The sequence below is a fragment of the Myxocyprinus asiaticus genome, chromosome 40 (assembly GCF_019703515.2).
Source record: "Myxocyprinus asiaticus isolate MX2 ecotype Aquarium Trade chromosome 40, UBuf_Myxa_2, whole genome shotgun sequence".
Lineage (NCBI taxonomy): Eukaryota > Metazoa > Chordata > Actinopteri > Cypriniformes > Catostomidae > Myxocyprinus > Myxocyprinus asiaticus.
In genome coordinates this window covers 30,572,060-30,589,091 of record NC_059383.1, presented here as the reverse complement: position 1 = coordinate 30,589,091, position 17,032 = coordinate 30,572,060, and the positions used below count along the sequence as shown (strand labels likewise).

Below are 17,032 nucleotides of genomic sequence, written 5' to 3'. Positions count from 1 at the left end.
GTTCAGCAGGACTTTGACATGCCCACTTGCAGAACGACAAGGTCTTGCCATACAGGGGTGCACAAGCAAACCTCTCTACTTCAGTATAAGAAATGCAATGTCTGACAAGCAAAAGACATCAAACTGAAAAATCGAAAAAGAATAGCAAACTTGAACATCATACCTTGTTTTTGAATCAGAAAACTGAAGAGTTGAAAAGTTATTTTTGAGACTAAACTTTGCCACGTTTGGCGCGGAACTTCTACCACACTTCCAAAAAACAAGGTTAAAGAGACGTTCGTAATAGTGGAGGAGAAGATAAGTGTTCAAAACTGTGAAGCTTCAATCTCAGTCTCAACTCCTTATTATGCAGTGCACTTGTGGTATACACTTGCAGAAGAGTCAAGTGGGCTTGTACAACCTTCAGTTGAAGAAAATGAACAAATATGATCACTGATATTTTAATTGATCCTCCTAGAGAGCAATAAGATTAAAAGGAGAGCAAATTGAGACTTTCACTCAGATTTTCAAATCTCAAGAGAAAAATTCTCTATAATGTCATGTTTATAATTTAAAGCTTCAGGGGAGATCTCAACAGTCTCATTTTAAATTGTACTCAGATTTGCCAAGATCAAAATTTTGCAATCAAAAGTCATTTTACAAATATTTAAATATAACCTATTACTGTAAGCCTATGTCGATTCTCTAATTTGTTTCTAGTTTAATTTCTCAGAAATAATTTAAGCAAAAACATTTGAGACAAAGTTGACACCATCAGTATTGCATATTTACCCCTACTTTGAATCAGAAAAACTAAAAAGTTAAAAAGTTTACATCTTGAAACTAAACTTTGCCACACAGAACTGGAGTACGAAGGAACAAAAAAGGGATATAGTTAAGATATATACTTAATGTATGCTGTGCACTTGTGGTATATTCTTTGCAGAAGAGTCAAGTGTTGGCCTGTACACCTTGAGCTGAATGATGCAGGAAAGTGTAAGTGTCTATAACATAGAGCAGTACTGAAAAGATCTGACCTTTAAAGAATAATGCTACGCTCACACAGGAAAGAAAAATCACAGTCTCTTTAGTACCTTTGGTATCTGCTTCATCTAGACAGAAAAAAGAGGGCAAATGTAGACTTTTGCTGTAGTCTTCTGCTTCTCAAATTTGTCTATTGAGAAAAACCCTAGTAATTTCACATTTGTATTCTGTGTTATAAAGTTTAAAAATCTGAACAAATTCTTCCAAGACATAATGAGACATGCTCCATCCTTTAAGTCACTTTGACCCTGAAACACATTTTGAGTTTTTAAAAAGGAAAGGAATTGAGATTGCAATGATGATGATTTTTTCGATTATTAGAAAGCTGAATCTTGCCTTTTTACTTTAGAGAATAAAACTCAAAATGTATTTCTAGGTCAGAGTGACTCAAAAAGATGGAGCATGGCTGTAGAAGCACTTGAGTGAAGCTCAAATGTACAAAAACCTGTACTGCAATTACATCTTGAAAATGAAGGCTTCACAAAGGTGATGGCAAAAGCTAATCTAATTAAAAAAATTATTAGAAAATTGGACTGGAAACATTTTTTCACAGATTAGGATGTTGCACAAAACAATATAATAAAACAATATAGACTCAGGTTATGTGGGTTGATAAACCGTGGCTATGTGGTGCTATGCTGTGTTGACTGCAGCATTCTGAGATTCCAGCTGACATAATTTGTGTGCTGACAAACAGTCCAACTGTGTAATAGTGTGGAGAAAATACTTATTCTCTTAGTATGAGTACAAGTGTACCCAGAGTCACGGTATACCCAGTAACTCATATCTCCTAATCTGCGTGCGCACACACACACACACACACACACTCACACACTCACACACACACACACACACACACACACAAATAACTTGCTCTAACTCTCACAACCTGTTACTAACTGTATCATTAATCAAAAACCCACAACCAGTGCTAGGTAAATTACTCAAGAAAGTAATCCACTACAATTTGTTTTATTACTTCTCAATTTTTTTTTTAATAAAATTACTTCACTGATTACTTCTCTGATCACATTACTAATTACTTTGTTACTTTCTAAACCACTTTTCACAGAAAAGATTATTTTCAAAACATATTCAAAATAATGTCTATTTCCTCGTTTATTGTCACATGCAAGTCATTCACTCATTTCACCCTTACAATGAGTACTTTTGCATGCACACTAATACGCTAATTTCTCCTAAAAATCAACTTATTTAAAAAATCAGACAAAGCAAGAAATCCACATTTACATGACATTTGAAATAATCGTGTTATTTTCTGCTTTTGATGTCAAACCTTGAAGAGGCATGCGCTCCACACATGTGCACATTGGATGAGCCTGAAAGAATGCTGGTTAACTCGTTAAACTCTGATGCATTTTTGGGCTGCCGCCTGCAATTTTTCACACTCCATTTTAAAAGTTCACCATTTACACATACTGTGGACTAATCGCAAAAAAAATTTCTCAAACCCCTAATCAAAAAAACAAACAAAAAAAAAAGACAAATTATTCATAAATATATTGTATTTGTTTATAATTTTATGATAAACAGATTTTTTTTTGTTTTCGTTTTTTTTTTTTGTCCCAAATTTGTAAGCATGTAATTCTGGTTCTGTTCACTCTGTCTCACTTTGAAAAGTCTTATTTCATTCCACTTGATGGCAGCAAGCACTAGAAAAAAAGATTTTTTCTCTATCACATTCCATCACAATATACAGATCTGAAATGTAGGTGGCACTCTAACACATTTTAATTTTGTAAACTTTTTTCACGATATAGCACCCCCCTGTGGACCCGCCGCCACATTTATAGAGTTTAAATCGGCGGAAAATCTACCAGTGTCTATCAGTTTATTCCTTACACGATAAAGGAATGCCGTTCGTTGCATTTACATGACCACACACATTGTTGGCTTTGTACGAATAATCGGTGTAAACGTGTTCATTGACATTGGCAATATTCTTGTTATTTAAAAAATATGTGTAACCCAAGTAATGTACTGAAATTTACTAACTTAATTGAAAGCCTGTAACTGTAATCTGATTACAAGAATTTTAAATGTAACATATTACACTTCTTTTGACTAAAAAAAGATTAGATTACTGTAACTACTACCCACAACATAAGCATCATCTTACCATTTATGATGTTACCATTTGTATTATCAGACATTGACATCATTAGTGGTGTTTGCAACAGTAAATATAACTCATAATTGCTCATACTTGTGATTACAGATTTAAACAAATCCCTAAACTTAAATATTTAATTTCAGACTTGCAACTCTTGACTGCTGGATGAAAAAATCCCGTGGATTTATTCTGAAGGAGTGACCTGAGCCATATCTAAGGTCCAGAATGTAAAATAGACTTTGGGCTGAGCTCTTTTGGGTCCAGTACGCAACCACCTTGAAAACCCTTGCAACCGCATAGCAACACTATGGCAACCACCCACAACACCCTAGCATTGTGGTTGTGAGTTTTGTTTTCATATTTCACTCACATTGTCTTTTTATCTTCATGCCAAAATCATCAGATAGTACAGTAAGCCGTAACTTCATTATGACATTTTATTTATGAGCTTTTCTGTCTTGACCAGATGACAGGAGATGATAAAAATGGGTTTGGGGAACTGACAAGCAAAATTCGTATTTGGGTCACCCTCACAAGGTGTTGGAGCATGTCCACTATCTGTCAGTCCAACAAAGCTCTCAATTTGAAAGAAATCCAACATCTTAAAACCTTAAAGGGTGACCTCAATTGATGTCACAGACTGTACCATTTCAGGCTATTATTTTCCAAAAGATCAACTCAGCCAGGGTCACTGACTTTGTTCAAGTGCATCACTCTCTCTCTCCTCAAAGTGGCCAAAAAATATGAACCAGCCCTGATGGTCCAAAGGTAATGATGAGTGAGTGTATTTGGTGGTCAAGTTCAGTGCTTAGCAGTGCCTGGAATCCTCAAGCATGTTATCTGTTGTACTATGAAGGGGTTTCTAGTGGAAAAGCTAATGGAGGCTTTACTTTACATAATATCCAAAAGCCTCTTTGAATTGTTTAGCATAGGGAGGTGAGAATGGTCAAAGCGATATTAAACTTTCATAGCATATGAGCAAAGAATCCATAGACCCCCTGAATACCAACAACAACACACACACACACACACACACACACACACACACACAAAAGTAAAATATAGCTGCAAGCAGCGATGACAGGCCCAAGAACCATGGGTCCATTTCCTTACCTTCTGCTCAGGCATAATGGTTAACAACTTTGATGTGTGTGACAAATGTAATAAATGTGTAATTATGGCAAGTGTTGGAATACCCTTGGACAGTCCAAAAAAGAATATTGTTATTTGACTTGTGGCTATAAAAATATCATGTAAGATATCAAGAAGCGTTTCAGATAAAAATAACAGGACTAGGACAGAAGTCTGCTGCCAGTTGGTGGTGCTATGACCGTGACCCACAATAGCCACATCCATGTGATTAGCCCCAATTACCAAACATACAGCTCAATTTTTATCTAAATCAGAAAATGCACACAGAAGATATGAGACACTTCCTGTTTCCCAGGCTTTGCCATTAATTTATTGCCTCGCCATGAAAACACCATGCAATATACCAAAAATCTGTTTGCAGTTTAGCATCTTCAATGTCTTGGCATAATGTTGCCTAAATTTGGTGACAGTCACATCCCCTGGGAGGAGTATTTAAAAGTTCAGGGCTTGCAATTTTCAAAATATTCAAAATGGCCGACTTCCTGTTGGGCGGAGCTAATGACTGCAGGGCTCGACAATAAAGACTGCCCGATGGCCCGGTGCCAGTGTGAGAGAGATTCGGGGCAGTTGCTAGAACTGTCACTTGCCTGATTGGGCCAGTGCTGCATTTATAACATTAGTGCAAGCAAACAACAATTGAGAGAGCACAAAAATTACACAGAGCGAACGAAGTCTTCTAACCGAGGAGCGAGCGCGAGTTTATTTATCTCGCAAAGATGCGCGAGCGCATAATATACTGGACGCGCCGAGGCACAGTCCTGTGCACGCACAAGATCGTGCAGACACCGAGAGCACTCTCCTAGTCTTCACTCTTTTCCAAGTGTCTTAGCAGCAGCTAATACCAATGTGTAGAAAATACAAGGGGAAAAAAACCCCACTTAATGAATTTCGTAGTGGGATTTAATGTCTTGTGCAACATTTTAAGTATCCCCGCACATTCCGTGTTCATAGTGCGTGAAATCCCCACATTTTTCATTTTTACATGTTGGTGAAAAGCAGTAATCCACACATTAGAACACAAAAAATCAACAGTTATATTCTATAGGACTGAAAATCCATGTCTCTCCGTGCATGTGTCTCATCATCATCTCTCTCCGTGCAGCGTAGACTGTTTAACATGCATGTGCTCTCGTAAAGGGACAGAGTGCTAGTTTTATTCCCACTGTAAAAAAAAGCACATTTTCTCTCAATTATTCGCCTTTAGAGATGAAGCGCCGAATGAGACGTAATAAACTTTGTTAAACCCCAGTTATACACGTGTCTGGAAATCACGAGCTGCTCAATATCCAAAATGTAAGTATAGATTTAATTAGGTTAGTTTCAAAATGTTATCATTAATTCAACATTACAATGGCGTTTGATATGAAAAGAAACAAAATCACTATGGCTATTAGGCTATTATTATCAGAGCTGTTCAGCTGCAGGGTAAAGATGAATATTTGAAACAGTCTACTTCACATCATCCTCATAAAACACCTATTACATGTCTAATTTCTGGAACGTACAGGTATTTTTGTTTTTGTGCTTTGTGCATCAGTCAGTGTTGGTCTTTAGGTTGTCTGATTTCATGTTATATACATATTCTTAATTTACAGATTAGGCCTAATATCTCCCTAATGTATATTACACGTCACAACCAATTTGGTAGCAAATCTCTTCTCAGGGATTCATATGTTTATTACATTCAGCCAATAATCACATCTTTAACTCAGTGATTAAATCTTTGATCCTGTGTGTGAATACACTACTCATGGCCAAAAGTTGCATGACAGCATGACTTAAACGGGTGACCGAAAACCCATCATCTGCACAACAGAACTCTTCACTTAAAAACTCTTGTGTAAATGGCAGGACGGCTAAGGTTAATATGATGTATTTATGAATCTATATCTGTAAAGTGCTTATATGGGATTACATAAGGCATAAATCATATCTTACAAATTATAAATGTGATTCAGTTTGGGGGGACATTGTCTTAAAAACATAATATACGTAAAAAATTATTATCTTTGGACACATTTTTAAAGCCATGATGGTAAAAACAGCTATTTATCATTTTTGCATTGGGGCCAGTGAAAATTTTGGCAGGGCCAGTAAAAATCTGAAGCACTGGCCCAACTGGGCCAGTAGAAAAAATCCTTAGCATTGAGCCCTGGACTGTATTTATGAAAGTTGTCCAGCTTGATGAGAACAATATATGTACCAAGTTTGGTGACTGTAGGTGAAAAAGGGGGTGCTACACAGCCCCCCTTACATGCACTTTCAGTGCTTGGGCCCTAATAAACTCCACCACAGATGTTTATGCTGTGAACAGTGCGTACGCGATGAGCGAGTCCCAGCTTTGTGTGTGTATAAAAGACAGTTAGAGCCACTTGATCATGCAGTGGAGGTTTACTACATAGATTTATAGTCCTGACATGACTGTGTTAAACTCTGATAATTCTCCCCAGTGTTCTAACAGTCAATTCTCACTCTATGTTCCTCCTCATCCCCTATGTCCTATGAGATGTCACGGATCATTATGCCGCACAGAGAAAGGTTAACATACTAATGTGCAGCACAAAGGCTAATATTCTGGGACATCAATTAATGGCGATATGCATAAAGTGCTCTCCACATAGAGAGACTTCATTGAGTGGTTAAAGGCTTGGAACAGTAAGAGCACCTTTGCGACTTATTTTTTGTAAGTAAATCTGACCTTTGAGGAATTTCTGAAACAAGAAACTTATTTGTCTTCTTCCATATTTTGACATCTGTCAGAGAAGCATTAGGATACGTAATGAAAAATAAAGCCACTAGAGGAAAGAATGCAAAGGATGCAAAAGGATGCCTCTTTCTCTCGCTCTCTCATTTTCTCCTCATGGTCTTAAAAGGGATAGTTCACCCAAACATGAAAATTCTCTCATCATTCACTCACCCTCTTTCCATCCCAGATGTGTATGACTTTCTTTCTTCTGCAAAACATAAATTATGATTTTTAGAAGAATATTTCAACTGTAGGTCCATACAATGCAAGTAAATGGGTGCCAAAATGTTTACACTCCAAAAAGCACATACAGTAAAGACATCATAAAAGTAATCCATACGACTCCAATGGTTTAATTCCATATCTTCAGAAGTGATATGATAGGTGTGGGTGAGAAACAGATCACTATTTAAGCCATTTTTTGCTAGAAATTCTTCTCCCTGCCCAGCAGCGGGAGATATGCATGAAGAATTTGAATCATCAAAAACACAAGGAGAAGAATGTGAAAGTGATCTGTTTCTCACCCACACCTATCATTTTGTTTCTGAGGACATTGATTTAACCACTGTAGTCTTATGGATTACTTTTATGCTGACTTATGTGATTTTCTTAGCTTAAAAATGTTGGCACCCATACACTTGCATTGTATGGACCAAAACAGCTGAGAAATTCTTCTAAAAATCTTAATCTGAGTTGAGCAGATGAAAGAAAGTCATACACATCTGGGATGACATGAGGGTGAGTTAATGATGAGAGAAAATTCATTTTTGGGTGAACTATTCCTTTAAAGTCGGCATGAAATGAAAATTCTTCCTATCTATTTTCTAAATGCATGTTATTGATCTTATTGTGAACGATTCATCCATGCATATGTTTTATTTAAAAAATATATATATTTTGACCTCGTTTTAGTTTGTTTAAATCCTGCCCCTTTCTTATAAATACCACAACCTTGTGTAGAGTTGAACGAAGCATCAATTGCATGTTGGTAAAGATGGCAAGGTGTATTTTCATCTGTTTTCCTTCAAAAAACTATCGTTCCTTAACCCAAACTTCCTTGGTTATGGTCAGCTGGCTTGAATTTACATTTCGGATGAGGAGGAATAACGGCAAATTTGCGGTTGTGTTCGAGACATTTCACGCCTGAATTGCTGCGGTGATCACTACTGAATACAATGCTTCAGATGCCTCTGGAATTTATTTATATTTCTGAATGCAGTTATCTTGGGATGCACAGCACGAGTAAGTGTTTTTTCTTTTATATTTAGTGTACTGTGATTCAAAACGTTAAAATATGTTTACCTTTATTCACTCATTTTTCAATGGCTACAGCGAAGACCACAATGTGCTCATGCGTTTGTCAGTTTGATCATAAATGTGCTGAGATCGCTATTCAATTTCACCGATAACCGACTCTGACTCGAGCAGCACGGTGGTAGGTGTGTGTGTCCACTGCAAACTCGCATTCAGATCTGCCTCCGTTCTGCTATGCAATGCCCACTTTTCACAATCCAATCAACAACTGATGGATAAACTCAAATCCCCGCCCTACATTGTTTTCTTATTCGATAAGCTGTTTCACTCGGAAATACATCATAATACGGAAGTCGGTCGCAGCTTCCGTTTCATGCCAACTTAAAGGCTGTCTGCTTCTTTGTCAGCTTTTTTGCTGAATCTTTCTGAAAGATTATTAATTATAATTCCTTACATTTATATAGCACTTGTCTAGGCACTCAAAGTGCTTTACATAGTATTGAGGTAATCTCCTCAACCACCACCAGTGTGCAGCATCCACCTGGATGATTAGTGCACTTGAAAAAGCCTAGAAAAGTGCAATATAAATGTAAGGAATTAGAATTAGTCATCCTGTGCACCATAATTAGTGCACAGACTGCAGAGTGACCACCCACTGCTGGCCTCCCTAACAATAGCAACCATAGATTTCCCCAGGAGGTCTTCAATCCAGGTACTAGCCAGGCTCAACCCTTCTTAGCTTGAGTGGGTAACAAGACAACAGCTGCAGGGAGATATGAAAGATGCAGGAAAGAGGCAGTGTGGATATTTCTTATGCTTCTTTGTAGAAAAACTCTTTTTAATGTCTGTTGCAATGCATTTATCTGATCTTTGGCTTCTGCAAATTGGCTACTGCCTTTTAGCTATTTCTGATTGGTATTACAGTATGACATTGCAAAAATATGATTTTCTTACTCAGTGTTTTTGTCTTGTTTTCCAGAAAAAATATCTTTACATGAATAAAACAAGATAAATTAACTTTTATTTTCAGAGAAATCTAACAAAATCTTTAAAAAGTAGAACATTTTGCAATTGGGGTAAGAAAAATAAACTTAATTCAAAAGACAAAAAAGTTTATTTTCTTACACCATTGGCAAATATTTGTTTTCTTATTTTAAGCATAAACCTCACTTAATATAGTTAAATTTGTTTAGATTTTTAAGGATGTTTAGATATTAACTGGAAACTATACAAAAATACTAAAAAAGAAAATTAATTTCGCAGTGCACTGATTCTTGAGATAAGGGACAAAACATGTCCTACATAAAAAAGTCATTTTTATGTTAAAAACCAAGAAATTCATAATAATATAAATACTGAAAAAATTTAATCTAAAGGAAATGTGTATACTCAGGGCATTCGTTACTTATATTTTAAAAAGAATTTAATTCAATTTTTTTTTAAATGCATGCTCCACTGTAACTTAACCTATCCTCAGCAAGAGGTCACAATGTTAAACTGCCAAATTTTTTTTTAAATATACAACAAATTCATAAATATAAAATGAAAGGTAGGGATTTATAAGATATCAAATAATACATATAGTAAAGTAAACTTTTACATAAGTATTAGTATTATATATATTAATATTTTAGTATAAATATTTTAAATAATATTTTCCATAAAAAACTGCCTATCAAAAAAGTGTCCTCACTTTGCGTCAACATTTTTATTTTATTTTTTATAATCCTGAATAAATCAGACAATGTGAGGGTCAGCTATAACTCTGAATACCCATTTCCCACTTCCTGGTCATGGTGGATGCAACAGGAGGGCACATGTTCTGGTAAGATACATATTGTTTTTATATTTTAAACAAACTACTTGACGTCTCTGCAGTCACAGCTTCAACATGTCAACTCTGTCATGCCATTGTGATAATTTCTGTTAAGAGTTTAGGTTATAGAGGCAGTTTTAACTGAGGAAAAAAACTAAATGGCTTCAGTGTACAACACGTATCCCTGCTCTTGAATCTCATCTCACAATGGTGCATAGGAAGGAAGGAAGCACATGAGTCTAAACTGAACAACCAATCCTCTTACTGTGCCTCAGCAGATCAAACCATATGAAGGCAAAGGTCACAGGTCAAGGGCTGATCTATTGCTGGACAGATGTGATTGCCATGGGACTTAACCCCTAAAGTTACATTGGGTTTGTAGTAGAATAGAATAGAAGCAGAGGGCAGAACAAACCGATACTGTAATCCTATATCTTTATGCCAACCTTGTGTTCTCTATATAGTCTCTAAACCCATGAGTCAACATGAGCTCAGTGTTCACAAAATCTAATTTCTGCAGTGTGCAAGTTTCTTCATTTGGATGCTAAAACTTTGGCTCTCATTCCTTCACAAACCTAATCTAAGTTGTTGTAATCCGAATAGTCAGAAAACAGCAACTAAGCATGGTACATTGAAAACAACAAAGTGGAGAAAGTCAGGGAGACGGAGAGAAAGTGGTAGAACAAACAAGCTATTTTAAATAAATAAAAAAAAAAAAAGAAATGTTAGTTGTTCTTACCAGACTTCCAAAACTTGCTGCCATGATACTAGGGTGTTGTGGGTGGTTGCTGAGATGTTCTAAGGTTTTCTGAGTATTGCGGATTGCTATTCCGTTATTCTGCACTGTCAAAAATGTTTTCATCATTATGTTACAGCAAAATCTAGGTTTCTGTGAATTAAACTTGGCAGAATAAATTCTGTAATTTCTACTAGATTTTAATGTTCCATAATTAAAATCAAAGTTGAAAAAGTGCATTTAACATGAAGGAATTTTCCAGGTTTAATACAAGTTAAGCTCAATCAACAGCATTTGTGACATAGTGTTAATTACCACAAAAACAAATTTTTGACTTAAAACAAAGGTTACAGTGAGGCACTTGCAATGGAAGTGAATGGGGTCAATCCGTAAACGTTAAAATACTCACTGTTATAAAAGTATAGCCACAAGATATAAATAGTATTAATAAGGCAGGGTTTTGAAAGGTAATAGTGCAATAGTAATAGTGATGCTTGCGTTAGTAACCAACACTAACTAAAAACAAAAAACATTGATCTTTTGCTCTTCCACAGCTGTACATTTTGGGCACACATTTCATGTGAATCAGCACGCTCTAATAAACAGCAGTGATAAAAATCATCATTCATATGCCTGTACACAGTAGCAAAACAGAGAAAATGATAGAGCGCTGTCAATACGCCTGCTGTTCTCTAATGTCTTGTTGAAAGTTTATATTTTATTTTAATACATATATTTTATATTATTTTAATAACTTTAAATAAATATTTTTCGACCATTACTGGCACCTTTTTCTGTCTCTGTTCTTGTTGATTGTATTGATGCTATGCAATGAAGCACTTTAAAATTGAAATTGAATTTTTGAAGTGCACTTTGAAATAAAAATTGAACAGAGAAATAGAGAGAGAGAGAGAGAGAGAGAAAACACACTGACTGAAGCTCTGTTTTCGATCTCCATTGCTCACTTCCTCAAGAGTGTCTGGTTAAAATACTCACATCATGATGTGACATCTATTATTAAATTTGTTAGCGCTGTCATCACAGGGGGTGCTTTCATACAGAACTCCAAAAGGTCAAGCAGAAAAGTCAAATGGCAGGACACTTCCCTTGTCCTCTCTGTTACCACCGTGGAGAGAGTCAGTCCGTTCAGTCAGCTGTGTCTCTCCTAAGAAGAGTCTGATTGTCTCTGTCTGATTGGCAGCATCAGAACAACAGCAGCCCACCCCAGTCTGGTGTGTCCAGTCAACAGCCCCGTTTGACAAAGCCCCTTCATCTCACTTTCAGAGAGGAATTGAGTCATTAATGGGGATCTCCCCAAACACTGAGATCCCTGTCAGGCTTATTGTCGTGTCCACTCATGGTTGAAGAGAATTAAAGTTGTTTACAGAGCTAAATGTCAGGGAAAGTGGATGATGAACCACATATTCAATCTAGAAACTTTCCATCACAGTGAGTTCTATATCTACACACACACACACACACACACACACACACACACACACACCTACAAAAGTTCTGCTGTGCACATACTGTAGGGGCATAGCAACTATTGCTATGTTTGTACTTCCCACTTTATCCATGCCTTATATGCCCTCTTTCAAGGCAGCATCCTAATTGAAATGGATCCTCATATGTGAGAACTGTAAGTATATACTGTATAAAAAAATCAAAAGTTTTCTCACTTCGTCCGCCATATTGCATAAATTTGTCTTAGTTAAGAAGAATGCATCTTAGAATGCAGTATACTTATGATGCTCACCATTTGGAAAAGCAGTTCTGGGAGCATGCCTATGATACCTTAAATGCTGCCTATTTGAGCAGCTATATACTGCAGTAATAGTAATTGTATGACAGTATGCTATTCCAAACATGGTCATTGTGTCAGCAGAGGATGGCTAGGTAATGGGGATACCTTTATAAAATTTATTATTGCACATATAGCTGAATAAATACGGTACAAAGATACAAATATATACACACACAGAGGAGCAAATATGGCCTATACCTTAAGGGGAACTCATCAGAAATATAGTGATTCAGGGACATATATTCTCCAAAGAGTTTCTAAAGAGCTTCAAATGCTTTCATAGTTCAAAGATTAAGTTTCTCATCAAGCTTTTAAGTTAACTCCCTTTGAAAATCTTCAGACTGAAAAGTCTCAATTTAATCCTCAAAAATAGGTTTTTGAGATGTGCAAAGACCTAAATAATTATGTTCAGATAATCATAAAAAAAAATCTGTCCAAGTGATGTGTAACTATAAAAATACAGGGATTTCAGAGGGCTGGGTTTGCTTTTCAGATGCAGAGGCAGCGTGCCGACACATTGCTTTTCTCTGGGCCCACTGTTTTCCTGTATAAGATTTATTTAGGATTACAAAATCAGAAAGTGAGAACCAATCCTTGTGGAAATGCTATCTACATTTGAGCTTAATTTCTCTGCTAAAACAAACTCACGACTTTATTGAAAGTGTAGTTCTGAGAAAAATCTAAATCTAAAATTACTCAAAGAAGGCCAGAATCCCCAAGGACTGCCATCCAGCTGACACCATCTGGTTGGCAGAGATTATTTCAAATGCCAAGAGGAGAGATTGTGAACTGCTGGCAAAACATCCACTTACAAAAAAGCACCATGTTATCACCATGGCTTTTCAACAATGTACCATAACAGCATGGTTTTTTGGACACGTATCATGGTAATACCATTTTAAACCATGGAAGGCCAATGTATATGTCTATGGTAATCATTTAGTACCAAGCGATATATATTAACGTACCATGGTGTCAACATCAGATAACATCAATGTACAGTGGTGAAACCCTTTTTTGTAAGGGTAATAAGGGTGGTGGCAGTCTTGTGGTATGTGGTCTGTTAACATCAAGGTTACAGGTTCAATTCCAAGAAGAGCTCATCCAAGAACTAGAGAGTTTCTGATACCCCTTTTCTGTTCAATCACAATTGAAGGCACTTAACCTCACTTTGCTTCAGGCGGATAGATTGGCTGCACAATTAGTGTATTGAGTCCTACTTTGCATAAAAAGCATCTGCTAAATGGCAAATAAGAACAATTTAGAGGCAATTTGCTGTGATGTGGGAAGTGGTTCAACAATAACAACCACAATAGAAGATTTGTCAGCTGTTCTCCATCCAGATAAACTCCTGCGAAAACCTGCGTCTTCTTTACTAACCACCCACAATTCAGTTTAACCAGTTTCTACATGTGTTGGTATTGCGCTGCACCATTCTAAATTAAGGCATTGTGTGTGTGTGTGTGTGTGTGTGTGTGTGTTTCAAACAAACAAGCCTCCTTTATATGTAAATTAGGCTTGAAAAATTCAACCAACTGTTGCACACTTTCAGCTGATTATGTTTCCATAATCCCTAAACTTAGACCAAAATTTCTGACTCTAACTCGTAAAGCTTTTAAATTAAGTCCACTAAACACCAGGCTTCCTATTCCTGTTGCTGCTGGCGCCTAACTCGTGTCTGTGTTTGTAGCCTGCTAGCTTTTTTAGCATCGCTTATCTATCTGTTTTCAGCTTTTAATCTTTAATCTCTGCCATTTTTCAGTGCGCATCAGGTCCCCCCCCCCCCCCCCCCCCCCCCCGCATTATTCTCTTATCGCGATTCAACTGCGTGCATCCGCTTTCTATTATCGCAATTAAACTGTGCATTTTATCCTGTGTTACACGGATTATTGCATCGATCTCAAACCCTTGCTGCTCGGGAACAACCAACAACAACAAACAATTGCGGTAAGTCATGGCATCCGCTCATGTTATTGCTTCCTATTACATGCCACATGTTTACTATAGCTTCTTCCATCAGCAGTGAGGCATTTACATGGCTAGTGGAGGTCAGTGAAAAAGGGAAGCTGGTAGATACTGTTTCGGATGTGGGTAGTACAGCGAGCAACACACACACTTTGTGGTGTGTAAAGCCCCTGCAGCAGGGCGTTTGGGTGACATCTCAGCGACATACTCGCTCAGCAAAACGACACCACTCTCCAGTTCCTGTTAGGGTTTCCAATCGATTCTCCCCACTTTCATGTTGAAAGAGCCTTGGTTATAGGTGATTCTATTGTAAGGAACGTGGAAATAGAGACTCCAGCCACTATTGTTAAATGCATTTCGGGAGCTCGGGCATCTGACATCAGATCAAATTTAAAAGTGCTGGCTAATGCTAAACGTAGATTGTCTAAAATTTTTATTCATGTCGGCACTAATGATATCCGGCTTCACCAGTCGGAGATCACTAGAGATAATGTTAAAGAGATGTGTAAACTTACAAAACAATGTCAGACACTGTAATATGCTCTGGCCCCCTCCCTGCTTGTTGTGGTGATGAGGTTTATAGTAGATTGGTGTCACTGAATGGCTGGATGTCTGAGTGGTGTCCAGAGAATAGCATAGGATTTATAGACAATTGGAAGAGTTTTTGGGGTAGACCTGACCTACTAAAGAGAGACGGACTCCATCCCACCAGGGAAGGTGCCGCACTCCTCTCTATTCATTTGGCTGTATCACCTAGATATCATATAGAGGAGTGGTGGTGGTGTCAAGGAGTGGTGGTGGCGTAGTGGGCTAAAGCATATAACTGGTAATGAGAAGGTTGCTGGTTTGATCCCAAAAAGCCACCACCATTGTGTCCTTGAGCAAGGCACTTAACTCCAGGTTGCTCCGGGCAGATTGTCCCTGTAATAATTTCACTGTAAGTCGCTTTGGATAAAAGCGTCTGCCAAATGCATAAATGTAAATATAGAGACTTTGTCTGTTCCCTGAACTACCAAACACAAAACTCAGTAAATTATTTAGAAAAAAATTGGTAAAACTTGAAAATAAAAAAATTTAAGATAAACATCATATAAAGGTAGGGCTACTAAACATTAGATCTCTTTCAACCAAAGCACTAATTGTAAATGAAATGAATACAGATCATAGTTTGGATGTGCTCTGTTTGACTGAAACCTGGCTTAAACCAGATGAATATATTAGTTTAAATGAATCTACTCCCCAATGTTATTTTTATAAACATGAGCCTCATCTGAAGGGTCAGAGGACAGGATATAAGTTTAAAGATGCAGTATGTAAGATTCAGAAACCCTTGTTATTAATGACACCTGTGGCCGTTAAGAGAACTGCAGCCTGTTGCTCGTGATCGCGCACACACTGTATAGGGACGCAAGTGAGCATGACTCCATAGGGAAGTGAGACTGACCGTGATTCACCAGCATCATGATCACAGATGAGGTAGCATAATTAAAATTACACAATTATGATTGTTTTACTACAAACTTTGAGACTGTATATTATATTTGACTCTCCAGTACTGGAACAGGGCTAAAACAAAGTGTGGATATAGGTCTGACTATGCGAGACAGTAGTTTGAAATAATCACTTTTCTTTGCATGATTGACTGCATTTATATGATAGCCTATGTCAGCGTTAGCTAGCTAGCCAGCTTTATCAATAGCTGTTGGCTAAATTTGGTGGATGATGACAGTAGTTGTTTATAAAATAGACTGTACATTATAAATATGTTGACACAATTCAGTATTGATATGATTCCATTACAACTGTCATTTTGATATATCGATGTCCTATTGTTTTATAATAATAAATTGTATATATTTTCTGTATAACCAAGTTACATTACACTAATGAATGGAGCTTTTTGCATTATCTTGAACATTGTCTAGCATTCATTTCATGTGTTATCGTAGTTTACCTTGCTGAATAATTACAGATGAACATTATGTCAGTTACTGTGAATCAGCATACCTCACATTTAGTATAAAGAGAAGATCGTTGAAATTATTTGAAAGTTACGAAGCAAGGTAGCTTGCAATTCGTCAGCGTTAGCAGGAAATATCAAGTTAGCTAAAATTACACAGATCAATCCTTATGGCACTATATTTCACATGCTTTGCAGTTATGTAAGCTTACCTGTCCAATAAGAAGAATGCCAATTCAGGGTCGGTTTTGATCCCCAAAACCAAACGAAGGTGCCTCCAGGAATCAAATGTCCTGCCGATGTTCACTCTATTTTTCGCTCGACCACAATCACGTTCCCGCTTAGCCAGAAGGGATTCAGTAAATGTTTTTTTTTTTTTTTTTGGCTTACTCAGAGTTTGTGTAGGAGTTGGTGTTGTGCTGGGAGCCAGACGTTTGCT

The 17,032-nt window shown here is 37.1% G+C and overlaps 1 protein-coding gene across 2 annotated transcripts in view; it reads right to left on the bottom strand.

Moving 5' to 3' along the window:
- The window catches only part of LOC127430590 (matrix metalloproteinase-17-like), a 99,429-nt gene that overhangs the window by 45,681 nt on the left and 36,716 nt on the right, over nucleotides 1–17,032 (bottom strand). The window contains exon 1 of one of the 2 annotated variants that reach the window (XM_051680465.1): nucleotides 16,806–16,946. The exons of the other annotated variant lie outside the window; for it this stretch is intronic. The gene's annotated coding sequence lies outside the window, so the exon portion shown is untranslated. Of the gene's footprint in view, nucleotides 1–16,805; nucleotides 16,947–17,032 lie in introns of those variants that run through there. 2 annotated transcript variants of the gene reach the window in all.